Consider the following 6,138-nt stretch of genomic DNA (forward strand, 5'->3'; position numbering starts at 1 on the left):
TCCACCGATCTGCTCCCTCACTTGCCCAGCGTTACCAAGTTCTTGCAAGTTCACAGAAGAGAGAAACTACACAAAGACATGGATTTATGTTCATAAAAAGCTTAGGATTAGTTTTAAGCTAAACATACAAATATAACACACATCAGATATAAAAGCATGTAGGAGAAACTCAAGTAGTTTTATTGATAAAACAAGAAGATCCAGGAGGAGTTACAACCAATGATTCCTGATCCAGCATCAACCTCCCAGCATAGAATCCCTTCTTCACCTCCAACAAAGCATAAATCACCCAATACTCTGATATCTATCACAAAACCAACAGCAATTTTCTGCAATGTACAAAATTCCAGCCTCCGGATCTCTTGGTGAGGGATCCATATATAGATGTATGCAAAGAGGATGAGTCAGCTCATGAATTGATTAGTGACTTCTCTCTGTCAGTTCTTGCTTCCACTTGGAGACTGAGAGCCTCTTACTCACCACTGGTCGAATTCAGTGAGGCAAGTGTCATTGGAGAAGATTCTGGAAGCTTCCATTGTCCCTCCACCTCGTTGAATGACTCTGTCACTTGTCATTTCCCGCTCAACACACCCTGGTAGTGCATTCAAGTGCGTTGCAACGTACCTAGCCAGTGTATTTGGGTGCTTTGCAACGCAGCCAGCTAGTGGAGCACTTGAAATGATCCTGTTTTGACTAGTTTTGAGCAGTTTCTGGTGGAGAACTTCTGGGAGAAGCTGTAATTTGTTGACCTTGTTTCTTTAGGAGCTAGAAAAACACATTTAGGGACTTAGGATCCCTTGGTTTATGGACATTTCATGCTTATAGCTGTAAGGCACAAAAATGTCTATAACAGTTGCCCCCTAAAGTATGAGGCCGTTTATCGGGTGAAATGCTTTATTAGGAGGATCCAAAGTTCTTCTGATGCTGGGGAGGAGACCTGTAATAAGATACAATACAATACATTATCTTCATACTGTTTTCATGATCTAGCTGAGGCGGGCATTCCCATGCTCAGCTTTTATAAATTCATTTTCATGTACATAGGACAGACAATCGTCTGATGGTAGACTGATGATTCTGATGAAGTCATCATCCTTTTGGTAGGATGATTATCTGTGCTGCAATGCTGTACATTTCAATGTATTTATTTTTCCTGAATATATATCGCAGCCCAGATGGATGAAACTAGATCCGGGGTCTTCAATCTCGTCCGATCTTCACTCTAAGTACAAGTCGATCCATGTGAGAAATGTTTTGAAGTCGAACATGGAAAGACATCGCTTGATTACCAGTCAATGATGTAAACTGTTAACAAGCGCGAGAGGAATCACCGATAATGATAATGACCCTCAAGGTACTGCAGTACAATTCACGTGGTGTGAATAAAGGAATTGGCGTCGAACACCACGTAAAATCTTTCAGTCGAAGTTCATTGATGTATACCTGTTGCTGGAAGTGAGAAACTTGCCATTGAGGCATGCAAGCTTCAAAGTACTGAAGGGGTGTTCCTAGATCAACTTCTTGGATAATGAGCTGATGTCGACAAGAAGTGATCCGTCAAAGGAGGGCCTTAATGAATCCCACATCAATGACACGGAACGGAGCAAATGATTTTGATGGAGGTGAAAACGATCTGGTGACATACGGTTCAGGGTGGCGGTCATGAAAGAGTGAAGTATAATGTATGGTAGTGGATGGGACACGGGTGACTTCTCTGGATGACTTCTCTTGAACATATCGGTGACACTTATGTGATGGATCGGTAACATTTACCCTAAATGTGGATGGTATGGCATGACCATGGTGATGTGACCGGTGAATGAAATAACCCAACCCGACTCTGGCACGGAGTGGAAGTGTCATGTTCAAGAGCGACTTGCTACCAATAAAGTTTCTTTGAGTTTTCTTCTCAATTTTTCCCTAGTCATTTCTGACCAGTACCTCTTTATTTTTGTCAAGCTTGAGGAGGATAACATATGCTTGTTCTATAATTTTCCCTTCGGGCAAACCCATCGCTATGTTTTAACGAGCCTAGCGATAGTGAAACTCGTTCTTGTCTAAAGACAAGTTTGTCGCTATTAATATTTTTAACGAGTCTAACGACAAATATAACTCGGTCCTTTTCCTTTTTAGGGAGTCTGAAAAGGTACGTAAAGATAACTTCGGAATTCCTTTTTCGTCATCTAATCCCTTAAGTCCGAAAAAGTATAAAATAATACAGAAGGGATGAATTTTCGATAATTTTAACGAGCCGAATAAAACAAGCGCTCAATCTTTTTGTGCAATAATCCCTCAGGTCCAAAAAGATTAAAATCTAGAGGAGGGATAGCACTTCCGGTCGCTTTAACGAGCTGGAAGGCCAAAACTCGGCAATATTTTCATATTTTAGGAGTCAGATGAAAAGAGCTTAAAGGAGACTCGTCTTTTGAGGAACGAGTGATAAAATGGGTAGCAGCTGATTCCAGGTAAGGTTTGGAATTTTCCAATCACGACAGTGTCACAAGGATGGATAGTGAAATCACTCTTTGCAGCTGTTCCTCAAAATGGGTAAACAATCAAATGGAGATGAATGATCGGCCAATGGAAAAGTGGAGGTGACGGTGCAAACATGACCAAGGCTTTAATGGCTGAAAATGCTTCATTCACGATGTTTATTTACCAGAGGATAGTTCATTTTTTAACGAGCTTAAACGCGGGTGGAAAAATTTGCTCGGTCTTATGTTTATTTTTTAACGAGCTTGAACTATGCGCTAAAACTGCTCGATAATCCAGTCATATGATAAGAATGTCTCATATAAAAACGACAACTTTTAGATTTTTGCCCCACATCCTTTCTTTATGCAAGTTAGGAAACGACTAATCCAAAAAACAGATAAATAATCGCTCTTTCACTTGCATGCCAAAAGGTTTGCATGCCCCCAGGTATAAAACAGAGTTTCAAAGTTACCCCTCAATTTGCAGACAAAACATTTGTTCTATCAGGAGAGGCCTACCTCTTACAGGTTACCCAAAGATTGTTCTATCCGCAGTGCAAACAAAACACTTCCTCGGCGATGTCCACCGAAATAGACAAAGGTGAGTGGCGAGATCAACCAATTCACATAACTTTGACGAAAGAATCTTATTCTAGAATAACCCCTCTTCCAACGACGGATGGGGTACAGACTAGTCATATTCTCCCGCGGAAACCTACCCTATACCTGAAGTTTTTTCCTGCCGAAGCAGACCAGGGTGCATGCCCCCTAGGTTTCAGTCATACCCCTCCGAATTACTCGCGCTCATCGGGAGGACGGACTGGGACTTGAGACATTTCTTGCGTGAAGAGACCATTTAGGGACGGTATATGACTATTTGCTATGCGTGATCCGGGAAATGAAAGCTGGTCCACGAGCTTGACCACTCTTCCTTCGTGCGAAAAACACATTACTCTAAAGAGTGAGGAGACAATGGCTCCCATGCAATAAATATAGTCTCGTCCAAGGAGTAGGTTATAATCCAAGGGTCATTGAACAACCATGACGTTCATGCGAACTGTCTTCCCTCTCAATGTTATGGGCACATCGGGAAGGATCCCTAAAGGTCGACTGGTTCCTTTATCAAAGCCTGTCAGATTTCTCATTTCAGGCAACAGCGATGGCGAACGAAGCGCTTTCCAAGCAATAGAGGAAAGGATACTCACAGAAGCCCCCTCATCAATGATGGTACCAGCCATGACCATTCTATATATTTTAACGATAATTCGGAATGGTATGCTTGCTGGTAAACGGGGTCTGCCTAGTTGATTCCAGTCGAAGGATACAACTAGGTTGCTTGGAGGTGGGACCGAGTAGACGGCCGGGTATGGCTCTGACGAACTTCCTTCCTGCAGTAAAGGAATGGGTATATTTCCCCCATGTTCGTCGGAGTCTGTGTTGATGAAGAGAATTTGGACGGTGTCATCCTTGTTTTCTTCAGTGACTGTATCATTTGAAGATAAAACCTCTGAAGGCAAGACCGGGTCAACTGCCGCCTCGAACTTTTGACTTTCGTCTGGTATGGATTCAGTTGGTTTATCTTCAATGATAGACGCTTTAGCCAACCACTTGAGCGGGCCAGCTGGATTCTCAACTAGTGATGGACTCGGCAAGAGTTTTTTATATCCAGGAGGAAGTCGTAACGGTGAAACCGGACGATCATCCAAGACTCTTTTAGCCTCGTATAAGAAGGGACAACGGTGGAGGGCATGGTCGCCTTCACACAGTCTACAGGGAAATCTAGCTCTCCCTTTTTGTCCTGGGGCTTCACTTTCACTAGTTGACGGTGTTCTTTCAACATGATCTCCAGAGGTTGACGACACCGGATTGTGCAAATGGGGAGACCAGTCCCTTAGTATCCGGGGGATGCAAGGACAATCTCTGTGAAAGTGGTCTCCTTTGCAAATGACACATGGCGATTTAGGCCTGGTCAGTGCTGTGTGTGGATTTTCATTAGACGACACTCGTTTTCCCCCATTCGCCTTTGGCTCCTTCTTCTTTTTCTCTTTCTTCTTCTTTTCCTTCTTCTCCTTAGGAACTTGGCTTTTAGCTTTACCAGTTCCGTCCAGCGAAGAGGAAGGAGGAGAGGAAGAATTAGAGGAAGTAGAAGGCTGGTGGGTAACTCTAGACTCGTCTAACTGCTGATTCAACTGTTCAGGAATAGTGGTGTTCTGAACGACATTGGTTGAGAAGAGCCATACTGGCAAGCCAATTGTCAATCCTGGAAGCGAAAATGTGGCCATATGGGGCGCACCAACATCTCCCCAAGAGGAGAAGGGACTAGGATTTCCACCAAGGGGAACTCTTTGGTTGGTAGGCTCCATTTTCTCAACCCAAATATCAACGCAGGAAAAAGGGTATGAATATTCCGTTTAAAATAAATTTTAACACGCTTTGACACAGCTTGTTTTTTCAGTTTTAAAGAGTCGAGAAAAAACAAAAGATGACTCTAGTCTCCTTCGATTTTTAATGAGCCTGAAGTGACAAGTGCTCAGATGGACCTTTTCCGTTAAGGAGTCTGAAAAAGAACGAAAGGGACTGCTCTGGAGGTCTAGGTAGAGGGAGTGCCAAACCAATCGCAAAATCGCAGAATACTTTTTAGGGTACGGCGATCAATCTTCCTGAATGTTGTGTTCAGTGCATTGCGATCAGTAGGGCGGCCGACACGGCTTCCTATGGGTAAAGGTTTTATGCCTATAGGGGTCTCCCAATATATACTTGACGGTACGTGGGAGCACAAGTCCGTACTGGCACTTATCGTCTCAAAGTGGAGGAATCACCCAACCATCAGTGAGGAAAACAGTTACCAGGCTTTACGACGCCGGAATACGTCTCTAGCCTAGACCTCTAGATGTTGTGCGTTAAGTTACAAAGCGTTGTTAAGTTCATTGAATTTATTTTAGGTTGATCTTTCTTATGAAGTATGCCTTTTGGGTTCACCACGAGATGTAGATGTAATTCCTAAATTGCAATCTAAAGATGATAAGAAAGCTTTTATCTCTTTTCAGCAATGAAAATCTTAGCTACAAGGGGAAACGAAAGACACAATATTTTCTCAAAGAGCAAAGAGCACACTGTAAATGCACATTTCCTAAATCAAGCCATACAAACTATCAATATGAAAATGCACTTGTGCATGTATTTGTTTTTCACTTTCTTAATATTGATGCCTAAAAATAAAGTTGTTGTACAAATTTGAATTCGATTTCAAGTGAAAAACACAAACAAGCTTCTTTTCGAAATCAAAAGGTAGAGACGATTACGACACTTTATAATTTTGAAGTAAAGACTTGTTTCGACACTAGAAATTCACGAATTCAAGACAAAGGCAAAAGTAAAAGCGTAACCAACTGTCAACAACAAATATACTCTCTCCTAAGATCAAAACGACACTTACGACAGATCTAGATCTAAGGGCGACAGTATGACTAGTTTACTTTTGCAATGGGAAACTGTAAATGACGTAACAAGCACACAAAAAAAAATACAGTTTCTTTTATACAACTGAGGCAGAATTAGGGCAAAGAAAAGGAGCTTTTAAACAGACAAACACACTGATCACAGGCTGCAAAAATCAGAGGCAAAATTGGAAAAAGTGAGCAAAGAACCTCAGCTAGGCAGGGCT

The sequence above is a fragment of the Pinus tabuliformis genome, chromosome 9 (assembly GCF_031772625.1).
Source record: "Pinus tabuliformis cultivar Carrire ecotype Pingquan chromosome 9, CPIR1, whole genome shotgun sequence".
Lineage (NCBI taxonomy): Eukaryota > Viridiplantae > Streptophyta > Pinopsida > Pinales > Pinaceae > Pinus > Pinus tabuliformis.